Below are 13,668 nucleotides of genomic sequence, written 5' to 3' on the forward strand. Positions count from 1 at the left end.
GAGATGATAAGTGAAATTTAAGGGAGGCAGGAGTTCTACACTTTGCTCAACTGGTAAAATGTTAGCACTAGTAGACTATGATAAGTCAGATATACGGTTATACTTAGTGACCATTAAAAACACTATATAAATTTATATATATTCAAAAACACTAAGACAAATCAAAATGGCATTCTAAAATATGTCCAAATAACTCAGTGGAAGGCAGAAAAAAATTAAAAAGAGATGTGAAAAGAGAGAGAACAAACAACAGAACAAAAAGAATAAAAAAGCAATCACTATATTAAATGTATATGGTTCGAATACACTACTTAAAAAAGAGTGGCAAAGTGCGTAAAAAAATCAAACAAACACAACAAAAAACCTGGCTCAACTGTATCTTGTCTATAAAAACTCACTTCAAATGTAATGATGTGGATATGTTGAATATAAAAGAATGAGAAAACATATACCAGGCATACATTAAAGGTAAGAAATAAGGAGTGGTTGTATTAATATCAGATAAAATAGACATTAAAGCAATTATGAAATATTGAGGGGAACATTCTGTAATGAATATAGAGTTGTATGGAATCCATGTTCATGCCCCCCCCAATTCATATGTTGAAATCCTAATCTCCAATGTAATGGTATTAGAAGGTGGGGTTTTTGAGAGGAATTAGGTCTTGAGGGGTCCTCATGGTGGGATTAGTGCCCTTGTATAAAGATATAAGAAAGTTTGCCTCTCTCTGCTCTCCACCGTATAAGGACACAGCAAGAAGATGTCTACAAATCAGTATGAGGGTTTTCACCAGAACTGCCCAGCACCTTGATCTTGGACTTCCAGATTCCAGAATTGTGAGAAATAAATTTCTGTTGTTTGTGGTAATTTATCATAGCAGCCTGAGCTGGCTAAGGCAAAGGGTCAATCCACCAAGAAGACATAAACCTAAATGTATATGCAACACACACATGCGCAAACTAAAAAATAATGTGATATAACTGAAAAAAGAAATAGACAAATAAACAATTATAATAGGAGAATTCAACATTCTTTATTCAATTTACATCAATAATTGATGGAAAAATGACACAGAAAATTTGGCAAAGACATAGACAACTCGACATGATTGACCACGAGAATTAAATTGAGATTTATGAACACTCCACCCAACTATAACAGAATACACATTTTTTCCAAGTTTCCACAGAGCATATACAAAGATAGAAAATATTCTCAGCCATAAAATAAACTTCAAGAAGTTTAAAAGAATTGAAATTACAGAGTGTGTTCTGTGACTATAATGGAACCAAACTAAAATTCAATAACAGAAGGACAACAAGAGAATCGCCATCTGCTCATAAATTAAACAACACTTTTCTAAATAATCCATATGACAAAGAGGAAGTATCAAAGGAAATAAAATAATGTGATCAGCTGAATGGAAATGAAAATATAGTGTATGAAAATTTGTGGGATGCAGGCAAAGCAGGGTTGAGAGGGAAATATATAGCACTTAAAGCTTATGTTAGAATAGAGATTTCTTATATCTATAATCTAAACTCCCACATCTTGAAACAAAACAAAACAAAAATAAATAAACTCATCACCAGCAGAGAAAGAAAGTAATTAAAATAAGATTAGAATCAATGCAAGTGAAAGCACAATACAAAAAAGCAGATACAGAAACCTGAGACAAAAAATTTATGAAAGAAAACTCTGATTCTTTAAAAAGATCAATAAAATTGACATACCTTCAGCTAGGCTAACAAAGAAAAACAAGAGAGAAGACACAAATTACTATTATCATAAATAAAAAAGGGATATCACTAGAGACCCTATACACATCAAAAAGATAATAAGAGACTATTACCGACAACTCTACATACATGAATTTGATAAATTAGATGAAATATACCAATTATGAGGGGTGCCTGGGTGGCTCAGTCATTAAGCGTCTGCCTTCAGCTCAGGTCGTGATCCCAAAGTTCTGGGATCGAGCCCCACATCGGGCTCCCTGCTCAGCGGAAAGCCTGCTTCTCCCTCTCCCACTCCCCCTGCCTGAGTTCCCTCTCTTGCTGCCTCTCTCTCTGTCAAATAAATAAATAAAATATTAAAAAAAAAGAAATATACCAATTATGAAAAGTAAAACCTACCCCAACTTTTCTTTTCAAGATTTATTTATTTATTTTTTAGAGAAAGAGAATGCATGTGTGCATGTGAGCAGGGTAGGGGGCAGGGTAGAGGAGAGGGAGGGAGAGAATCTCAAGCAGACTCCCCACTGAGTGCAGAGCCTGATGTAGGGCTCACTCTCACAACCCTGAGATCATGACCTGAGCTTAAATCAAGAGTCAGACATTTAACAACTGAACTACCCAGACATCCCGCCCCCCATACTTTTCTAATGTGAAACCAAAAATTTGAATGGCTTTATAACTATTAAGGAAATTGAATACATAAGTTAAAACCTTCTAAAAAATTTTCTAGGCTCAGATAATGTCACTGGAGACTTCTGGAAGTTTAAAAAATTAACACCAATTCTACACAAAATAGAAGAGGAAGGTATACTTCTCAGTTGTTCTACAAGTATTTTCCCAATATCAAAACCAGACTCAGATAGTACAGAAAATAAAACTACAGAATTATATCTTGCATTAATACACATGCAGAATTTTAAACAAAATACTAGCAAATATATTCCAAAATACATAAAAATAATTAAATACATTACCAATTGGGACTCAATTTGGGAAAGGGAAGCTATTCATTATTTGAAAATCTATCAATACCATCCATATTAAACAGCTAAAAATGAAAAATCAGATGATCATATCAAATAGTGGAGAAAAAGCATTTGACAAACTAATATACCCATTCATGACTAAAAAAAAAATCAAAACAAAAACAAAATTAAGAAAACTAGAATAGAGGAAACGTCCTCAAATTATTGAAGAGCATAAAGAGCATCAATGAGAAATCTACAACAAACATGTAATGCTGAAAGACTGAATTTTCTGCCTTGAAGACTGACTGCAAACAAGTTAGGGTGTTCACTATCTACAGTGCAATGCAAAATGTAACTGGAAACTCTAGCTAGTGAAATAAGACAAGAAAAGGAAATAAAAGCCATGCAGATCAGAAAGATTGTAATAAAATTGCCCCTATTTACAGATGACATGATAATCTATATAGAAAATGCCAAGTAATCTACAAAAACCTCTAGAACTAATAAGAACTAGTTTTGGCAATGTCACATAATAGAGAGCAGCATACAAAACCAATTATATTTCTATATACTAGCAACAAATATGTGAAAATTAAAATATAAATACCTAGGTGTCAGTAGACTAAAGGGAGAGACATACTATGTTCAAGGATTGGAAGACTTAACAATAAAGTTGTCAGTTTTCTCCAAATTGACTAATAGGCTTGGTTAAATTCCTATTTTAATCCCAGCAATATTTCTGGCAAATACAGATATGACTATTCTAAAATGTATACGGAAAAACAGAGGAACTAGAATACTTAAAACAATTCTGAGAAAGAAGAATAAATTGGGAGAAAGCACTACCCAATTTCAAGACTCATTATATAGTTACACTAATCAAGACTGTGTGGTTTTGCTGGAGGTAGACATAAAGGTCAATGGAACAGAAGAGAGATGCTAAAAATAACTCCATACAGGTACAGACAACTTATTTTTGACAAAGGCATGAAAGCATTTGATGAAGGAAGGATATTCTTCCAATAAGTAGTTCTAGAGCAATTGGATATCTAATTGGGGGGAAAAAAAGAAAGGGGAAAAGAGAAAGAAATTTTATTTAAACCTTGTTATACAAAAGTGGATGAAAGATTGAAATGTTAAATGTAAAAATATAAATCTTTAAGCAGATAACATAAGACAAAAATCTTCAAGACCTGGGGCCTAGCAAAGTACTCTTGGACATGACACCAAACACACAATCCAGGGGGGGAAAAAAAGAACCTGACTTTGTCTGAATTAAAAGTATTTGTCCTTTGAAAGATCCTATAAAGAGGCTAACGGGGCAAGACATAGACTGGGATAAAATATGTGCAGACCATATATGTGACACAGGGGTCATATCTAGACTCCATTTAAAGAACTCTCAAAATTCAACAAAAGAAAAAAAAAGAGCAATTCAATTAGAAAATGGGCAAGAGTCATGAATCTGTCACTGATGGCAAATAATCACATTAAAAGGTATTCAACATCTTTTGAACACTAGTGTTAGGGAAATGAAAGCTAATACCATGAGGAGATATCATTACACACCTATTACAACACATTAAATAAAAAATAGTGACAATACCAAATTCTGGCAAAGGTACAGAGAAACTGAATTTCTCATATCACTGATGGGAATACAAAATGATAGCCACTCGAGAAAACAATTTGCTTTTTCATTTTTTATTTATAAAACTGAATGTGTAATTACTATTTGAACCAGTAATTTCAATCATATATATTTATTACAGAGAAGTAAAAAACATGTGTCAGCACAAAAGTCTGAACGTGATTATTCATAGCAGCTTTATCTGTGAGAGCCCAAACTGGAAAACAGGCCAAAGTCCTTCAATAATAGGTGAATCGTTAAACAATTGTAGTATATCTATCCAATGGAATACTACTCAGCAATAAAAAGGAAGTGATTATACACATATTAAGTTGCATGGATCTCAAGGGCCTTATGCTCAGTGAAAAAAGTCAACCTCAGAAGTTCCCACACAGTGTGATTCCATCTATAGTCTCAACGTGACAAAATTACAGACATGGGAAACAGATTAGTGGTTGCCAGGGTTTAGAGATCCTGCACATGGTAGAGGGGGCTAACAGGACAGGACTATAAAAAGGGTAGCACAAGGGAAATCTCTGGTGATGGAATAGTTCTGAGTCTCTGTATCTTGATTGTGGTAGTGGTTATACAAATCTACCTATGTGGATAAAACGGGTAGAACCATACGTACGCATTGTGCCAGTGTCAAATCCTGTGCGCCATGTTCATGCAAGATGTAACCATTGGGAGAGATCACTGGGTGAAGGGTACACAGGATCTCTCTGTTCTAAGTTTCCAACTTTCTTTAAATCTATAATTATTTTAAAATAAAAAGCTTGTAAAAGGAGGGAGTGCTATCAACTCGTGAACAATGTAGATACATTGATGTGTTCTCATGTAGGAGATAGACTTCCCCTCTGTGCTCTTACAGACAGTCTGCCATAGATGCGCACATTTGTGAACTCATTGTGACTTGACCTGAGTGGAGCTCGGACCTTCATGCTTGGATGCTTTAGAACCACGGCCAGATGCACAGCTCTGATTGCTGAGTCTTTCTGACTACCCAAAAGGTTATCTGTGGCAGCAGGGATGCTGCCAGAAAATAACTCCAGACTGTCAGGTCTGACGCCCCCAGCGCTGCTGTGCCTTCCATCACCTTTTTGTTTTAGCTGAAGTTTAACCCAGATTTCTCATTTCTCTTCCATTTAATTCAGTATTTAGTTATTGAGCACCGACTACCCTGAGACAAACACTGTGTCAGGCACAAAGTTCCCTATGGCCACTTGCAGAAGGAAATATGCTGATGAACGGAAATGCTGACTCTGGTCCCACCATCTCAAAATCGATGGCCTCCATTTAAACAGAGCATTTGGCCAAACATCAATCCATTCCTCACCAAACCAAACCAAACCAAACAGTTAACAAAATCTGCCTAAGGATCTGAAATAAGCCGCAACTCGTAACATATTTGTGTAGATTCTTGACTTTAACCACAAGTAGCATTCCCCATGAAAAGAAAAAATTTTAAAAACAGAAAAATGTGCATAGGTTTTGACCAATAATAGTTCAGTAAATCCCTCCTAAGGAAGTTCTTCAAAATATGAGATCAAAATATATGCAAGATTTTCATCATTAATATTAAAATATAAGACACAAATAACACACAATATATACTACATGAATTACGGCATGTTCCCAGTTATGGAAACCATGTAACAATATATTAAAACATTGAATGGAAATAATGAGGGAATTTTTATATACACTACAATAGTATCTATATTCCTTAAAATGTACATTGGCACTGAACAAAAGCATAATAAAAAGTTATTTTTAATTCATGCGGCCATACACAATATCATACCTTATTTTCATTCGGTCTTCACAACAAAGGTAATTCTTATTACCATCTTGTAACAAAAAAGATACTGAAGCTTAGAGAGATTATGTGCCTTATCAAGTTCAGTCAGGGCTGGTCAATGTGTACATGACCATGAATGGTCATCACAACTCTGGTCCGTTGTTCCTAGCCATTATGTTATTCTGTCCATCTTGGCTGCCGGGGTCACGTCTATCATGAAAATTTTATCCAACAGACAAAAATGTCTTCTCTGTGGTGATTATTTACAAAAATGCACTAAGTAAGTAGAGGTCGTGAATTTCAGAGGTGACTGTGGGAAGATGGTTTTGCTAGGGCCCTGTACACAGCCGTCCCAGCATCTAACCTAACAGGACAGGACTTCAGAGCCTGGAGGCTTCACGTATGAATTCCTTTTAACACTAACTTCCTGAAAGGCTGCTTACCCATCTACCCCGCCCAAGAGCTGGGTTTTCTGTACCAAAATGAGAGACGATTCAAAGTTAAAGCCTTGATGGCATAGGTTTGAGTTAAAAACAAAGTCCACACACAGGCCAAATCTACTCATGGTTAGTAGGTTCCAGTGTTGATGTATAATTTGAACCTTTATTAAGATTTCATTTGGACTTTATTGTTTTGGAATCTCTCACTGCTTTCCTGTGTAACATAAACAGTGGAATGACCCAAGCTAACAAGCAAAGAATTTCGGGGTGGCTCCTCAGAGCTCTTGCCCAAGTGATCAACAGATACCACATGCAGTGAAGTTCCACACAAAAACTAGGTTTCTCCTATTTACCCAGTCCCAGGGAAGGTGTCGAGTGAACAAGATTCAGACCCTGTTCTTTAGGACTCAAGTCTCATCAGAGAGAGGGAAGCACAAGAACAGAAGCTACAGTGTGGAAAGGGCTCTCACAGGTGCGTCTTCAGGATGCTAGGGCAGCACAGGCGGAGGGGGCGAGAACACGGGATGGGCGTGCAGGGAGCGCAGGTGGGGTATTGAGGTAATGGAAGGCTTTAGATCTCACCAAAAATGGATCCAAATACTTCTATTTGTCATTTTTCTGGAAGTAAATACTCTCCGATGATTGATTATACTATGAACTAGATGAAACAGTGTGTTCAACAATAAGCCTAATTCCTATAACATAATAAAAGATACAAAGTGATGTGTGCCTTAAAAAGTTTCAAGTAAGGGGTACCTGGGTGGCTCAGTCAGTTAAGCATCAACTCTTTATACCGGCTCAGGTCTTGATCTCACAGGTCTTGAGGTCCAGCCCAGTGTCGCGCTCTGCACTCAGCAGGGAGTCTGCTTGTCCCTCTCCCTCTGCTCCTTCCCCAACTCTTATGCTCGTTCTCTCTCTCTCTCTCTCAAATAAATAAATAAATAGGTAAAACCTTTAAAAAAAATGGTGCAAGTAAGAATGTGTGGTCTTTCTGTATAGACTACATGATCCTGGAGGATGCAGGAGGATGCTTCCAGGAGGAGACAGCCCTTGAGCTGGGTCTGAAGAATACTGTATCAGGGCATGCGGGAAACTCAAGTCCCAGGGGTGATAAGCACAATGCTTACAGAATGTTCCACACCAAGGACATCTGTTTGCTAGTCAGAGTCTTAAAGTTTTTAAATCATGTACAATGTGTGGTTCATGTTCTCTGCTACCAGCTCCAAATCTGTTCCAAGTTTTCAGTGATGGACCTTCCTTCTCTCTTAAAGCATCACATATAGCATCTTACTATTATGTGCAACTAGTTGTTTCCTCTGAACAACCTGAGCTCGAGGATGATGCCTGTCCCCAGAGTGTCCCCAGAGCCACACACAGTACCTGGTACGTTGTGGGCCCTTGGTTGGTTTTGTCGTTGGGATGCTGTAGAATGGTTCTTGTGAGGTTCGTTGAACATTCATACAATTACCAGCAGATGCCCATCACCACACCCTGGCATCCTTGGTGAACCACTAGGCACGGCAGAGTGTGGCCCAGAGCCGCATACGAAGGTTCCCTGCATAACCTAAGAGACTGCATGAGTGAATGGGCCCCTCATCCAGAGTGATGATTGGACCACCTGGCCAGCGGATACACAGTAGATCACCATCCAGGGAGAACCGGTGGGGGTGCCAAGAGGCTCTCTTGTCTTCACAGCAGGTGTGGAGAGACTCGTGTGCCAAGTTAGACAGCTCACATGGCAGAGCCTGGTGTTCTGCCCCCAGACGTTGTAGGAGAAGGAACACTGCTCAGAGATTCAAGCATAAATCACCTACTGATTCAGAGCCGTGCGGCTCCCCCTGCCCGAGACCTCCCACGTCACTTACACCTGGATGCCACTAAGCCCAGCTCGGCTTCTCACGGGCCTTTCCTGCCCTCCTCACTCCTGGAACTTGCCAGGGCGCATTGGCATCGGGCCTGCCTTGAGGCATCCTGAGTGGGGCCGTTGAGGACCTAAATTAGCTGGGATGGGTCCATTTGACAATCAGCAGGCCAAACTGGCACCTGCAGTCTGACTCACTGCCTTTTAACTGTTTATTAAGTGGTGACAGTGACAGCTAAATCGTGAAGAGGAAGGGCCCTTTCTCTGTGTGTTCCGGTAACGTAATGCGCCATGAAAAGGCAAGAGCATTATTACCATGGGTGGCGCTGATGGAGGAGGGGGCCACGTTACTGCAGACCACAAGAGGAGCACACCACCAGCTCTCTCTTTTTTTGTCTCCTGGGGAGGTGGTTCGTCGCCAGTCCTTCCAGCATGTAGCCCTGGCTTGGGGCAGCTTCGACAAGCACGCGTTTGGAGGGGCTCTGGAGGCTCTTTGTGCAAAAGGAACACCTCCTCATTATTACTGTGACATTATTATTAGCACTTGAAGAGGCCCAGGAGCGTTCCCACGAGCGCATGCACATGTGGCCTTGTCCGAGAGGCTCCCTGATTAGCTGAGGTGGAGACCGGCCTATATTTTCCATCCGCTGGGGGGCGGGACTAAGTAGCCTGGCCAGGAAATGAGCCAGTATGGGATGGACCCTCTAGGGGGCTACCTCATCGGGGGCGTTGGGAGGGCAGGGCCGGAGATGCATGTGTCTTTCTTCAGTTTTGCCTTTCATCAGACCTGTCTGCCCTCTCAGGGACCAGTTTCTGAATGTCGCGAAAGCACACGTGCGTGCACGCACGAGGAGCGCGTACGCACACACACTTTTGTAACAGCACACATATCGCCGCTGCAACCAATGCTAAGTTCTCAGGGCAAGCAGGACTCGTGAAACAGGAGGCCCCAGGCAGGTGCACAGGGGCTTAGACCTGAAGACCTGGGTTCAAGAGCCCCAAGGCCTTTACTTCATGCTGTACAATTTTATCTTGGATGAATCTCTTGGTTCACCCATGCCCAAGTGTTTTTATGCTCACAATGAGACTAAGAATCCCCACCTAGGAGGGTGACTTTAAAGATCAATGAGTTCATTCAGGATTTCTCAGCCTCAGCACTATTGACATTTTGAGCTAAATAATTCTTTGTTGTGGAGGCTGGCCTGTGCACTGGAGGGCGTCTAGCAAGATGGGAGATAAAACAACAATGAAGTAACAATATTTACAAATCTAAGTGGGCTTACTGTAGGTTAAGAAACCTGCCCAGGTTCAAAGTTATGGGATAGGAAATCAGATTAATTTAGCATGATAACGTTTTGGCTTTATACTACTGTGAAAATGCTGTATTAAATTAAACAAATTCTGTTTCTTTCTTCCTAGTAAAGGGGAGGGAAAAAAAAGAAAATGAGTAACACATTAAATTGCCAGGATATTAATTATACAGGGCTGCATATTAAATGTTATGCATCTAAGGAGCTAATTTTCTTCACAATGTTATTATTACTTATTACTTGTATAGCACCATTGCTGTAAACATACTGTTTTATAAATACTCCCATAAAGTTTATTGCTCTTATATGAGTGTGCCATATAATTATGCATTTACCTTCTAATAAGAGATGTGAGAAGCACAACTCACTCACGGCAAAACTCCACTGCATTCACATCCATCTGACTTTCTAAAAATCTCTGGGTAGCAACAGTCGTGTTGTGCTAGAAACAGAATTGGTATCATCTGAGTAAACAAGAGTCTCAAGAAAAATCTATTTTTGTTATTTTTTTTCTACTTTAAGGAAACAGGCCACTCTTTCTCAGAAAGAGTTTCACACCGTGGGGTATTTTTTGGAGGAGGGTATTTTTGGTTTTTTGTTTGCTCCTCCGTGGGGCTGATCTATCCCTGTCAAGTCTGCAAGGCGAGTTGCACGTGGGTGGAAAGATAAACCACACTGAATGTTCTCGTTGAGAGTTAGGTCACCTTAAATACCGCATGGCAAGTTTCTTCAGAAGGGAGAAAATGCAACAAAAAGAAAACACACACACAGAAATGATTGACGTGCCAATATGGATTCTATTCTAGAAGGTAGCTTAGCTTCTTCAGCTCAGATCACTCATGTGAGCAAAAGCCCTTCCTGCCCTTTCTCAGCCATGGGCAGGGAAGATGGTGGGCAGAACACCGTTCCCTCGGATACCCAGTGGCCAGGCTCTCTCTGATGAAATAACCATTGATGTACCCTGTGTGACTAGCCTTAGAGCATTTCTAGCTCAGGTACATTTGCAGACAGTCCCTTGGGAAACGCACTATAGTCACCATATTGGTCAAAAATATTTGTGGCTCCTTTCCTTTGTAATCTCCACATGGTTTGTAGCATTAAACACCTAAGACCTTGGAAATGTTTCTTTTGTGTGTACCAGACAGGACTCTACATAAGAGCAGGCTACAAGTAATCTTCCATTTCCACCACTAGGATTGTAGTCCTGGACTTTGACAAGGAGGGCAGCCCCACTACTTATTTCTTTATTAAGAAAATGGGTTCAAAGAGAAAACTATGTATCCCTGGGCTTGCCGGGTCTGAGGATGTTGTGTAGCAGGTGAACTTGTCAGTTGGGTAAGATAAGGCCTGAAAACCTCCCAGCTGAGTTCCTTGCAAATTCCAAAGAATAGGAGCCCATGGTAATGGGTAATCTTTGAAAAAAAAAATGGTGATATGAAATAAAAAACAAAAAGATCTTTTAAAAATCTCCATCACAGAGGAGCCTAATGGCTCAGTCCATTGAGTGTCCAGCTCTTGGTTTCAGCTCATGTCGTGATCTCAGGGTCATGGGAAAGATTCCCCCACCCCCACCCTTTGGCTTTGCACACAGCAGGGAGTCTGCTTGGGGCTCTCTCTCCCTCCCTCTCAGCCCCTCTCCCCCCTCAAATATATAGATAAATCTTTTTAAAAAAAAATCTCCAACAGAAAATGAAGTTTTTTTTATAGTGTCTATCTTTTTTCTAATCTAAAATGTCCCTACAGATATTTTAGTCTGGAGAAAAACTTTAGAAAATCTTTGTCAATTTAATAGGATTCATCTAAAATATGTTTTAAACTATCAATGATTTCACCTAATTCTCCATTTGAAAATAGATTTAGATTATACCTTGTTCCATCCAGTTTATCTGTAAGACATGATGTATTCCCGATGGGAAGGGTCAGAAATCCTCAGCCAAGTGAAGGAGGAAGTCAGGATATGAGAAGGGTCGTGACACTTAGATAAGAAAGCAAGTGTTTCCTTCCTTCCCGCCCCTTAGGCTGTGAATCACCCACGCAGAAGAAGTGCTAGGTCCTGTGACTAACTGTTCACTCAGAGAATTCATTCTGTTCACTCAGAGGCGTAACTTCAGGGTGGACTTGTTTTAAAGATTTTATTTATTTATTTGAGAGAGAGAGCACACATGAGCAGGGGGGATGGGGGAGGGGCAGAGGGAGAGGAAGGAGCAGACTCCTCCCTGAGCAGGGAGCCTGCTGTGGGACTGGATCCCAGGACCCTGAGAGCATGACCTGAGCCAAAAGTCACTTAACTGCTTAAGTGACTGAGCCACCCAGGCGCCCCAGGGTGGATTTTTTTAATAGTTTAAAATAAATACTTCAGGGATTTGTCAAAAACCCCCCATCACCTCAGCTAGAAGTTGAGCTAATTTAACACTTGATATTGGGAGAAGTTTATTTCTAAGAAAAAAAATATATAAAACAAGAAAGTTTACCTAAGTAGTATGAGACAATAACTTAGATCGGAAATCGAAACACATTACAGTAAAGTGATTTAAATAGAAAGGAAAGCAAGTGCATAGCTGGTAACTGTATGTCTCAGGTTCAGAAAGTAGCGATCTAATTCCTTTCACATGGGAACCACCAGATGTGTCTTGGATTTAGATTATTCCCTTCCCCCTGAAAACTCCATGTGTGAGCACTCTGTCCGCATGCTCTGGGGGCTCCCCCCACGACCTGCTCAGTGTGAAGTCCATCTGACACTGCAACATCCAAGATCAAGTCTTTTCTTAAAATAAATGTTACATAGGACATAAACAGGGCTTTTATGAAATCACAAAACAATAGAAGCCAGATCCTCAAACTGCATTCCCTAGCCTCAACAATTTGAAGTGACATATGGGTGGTAAGTGTTACCTCTTGAATCAAATTTTGGCATTTTCCAGGATAGTCCCCAGTGAAAATCTCCTGGCCTCTTGAAAGCATTTGTCAGCACGCAGAGGGTGAGGAGCCCCAGAACAGTGGTGCTAAGGGAGCTGAGCAGGGCACCAGATCCAGACTTAGCAGCTTCTATAGGCTTCTTAGAGAAAACGATTCTAATCATTCATGGGACTTAGTTTGGTGAAAGTGAGTTGGGAGGGCAGAGCTCCAGGTAGACCAGATAGCAGGTGGGAGGTCTGGAGGCAAAGAGCCTAGAACATTCTAAGAGTTTAAAGAATCCCGGTAGGTCCAGTTCAGGGTATGATGTAGTAATGGGGATGGGAGGAAAGTAGGAAGTGCTTAATGGTGGGTGGGTCCAGAGAGTTGAGTAGGAGCTAATCCTAATGTCTAAGGACGCTGATGTACTTGTAAGCGTTAGCATTTTATCCTTTGGTTGGGGGGGGGTGTTCTTCCAGATTAAGGGAGGAATCCAGGGAAAGAAAAGTCAAGCCCTGTCCCATGAAGGGTGTCTCCACCCAACAGTGGGCAGGTGGTCTGTCCCTACACCATTCATGCTTGGTCTTAAGGAAGAGAGTCTAATTAATAAACTTAACCAATGAAAGGACTTAACCTTAGAAAGAATAAAAATGCTTGATATTTGATTGTTTCCGATTTAAATCTAGAGATTAATATTTAATTGATAACACTAATATATCATTATACTATCTTTTTAACCTTATACATATTTTCCGTTTAAAAAGACCTAACCATGTGTCTAAAATTTTTGGAGAATAGTGAAGAGAAAAAAAAAATCATTCTTGCTTCCACTAGTCTAATTCCATGAGTGCCTAGCAAATCTTCAGTGGATTTTCTTCTAGATTTTTTCTCTTAAGAGTGGGCATTTCACCACATTTGTACTCATATTATGTACCTAGTTTTAACATTAATTTTCCCATAAATAATTATGTCACAGATGTTTTCTTATTAGAATTCCATAGCCATCATTTTAAATAAAGATAATATTTC

The sequence above is a fragment of the Ailuropoda melanoleuca genome, chromosome 4 (assembly GCF_002007445.2).
Source record: "Ailuropoda melanoleuca isolate Jingjing chromosome 4, ASM200744v2, whole genome shotgun sequence".
Lineage (NCBI taxonomy): Eukaryota > Metazoa > Chordata > Mammalia > Carnivora > Ursidae > Ailuropoda > Ailuropoda melanoleuca.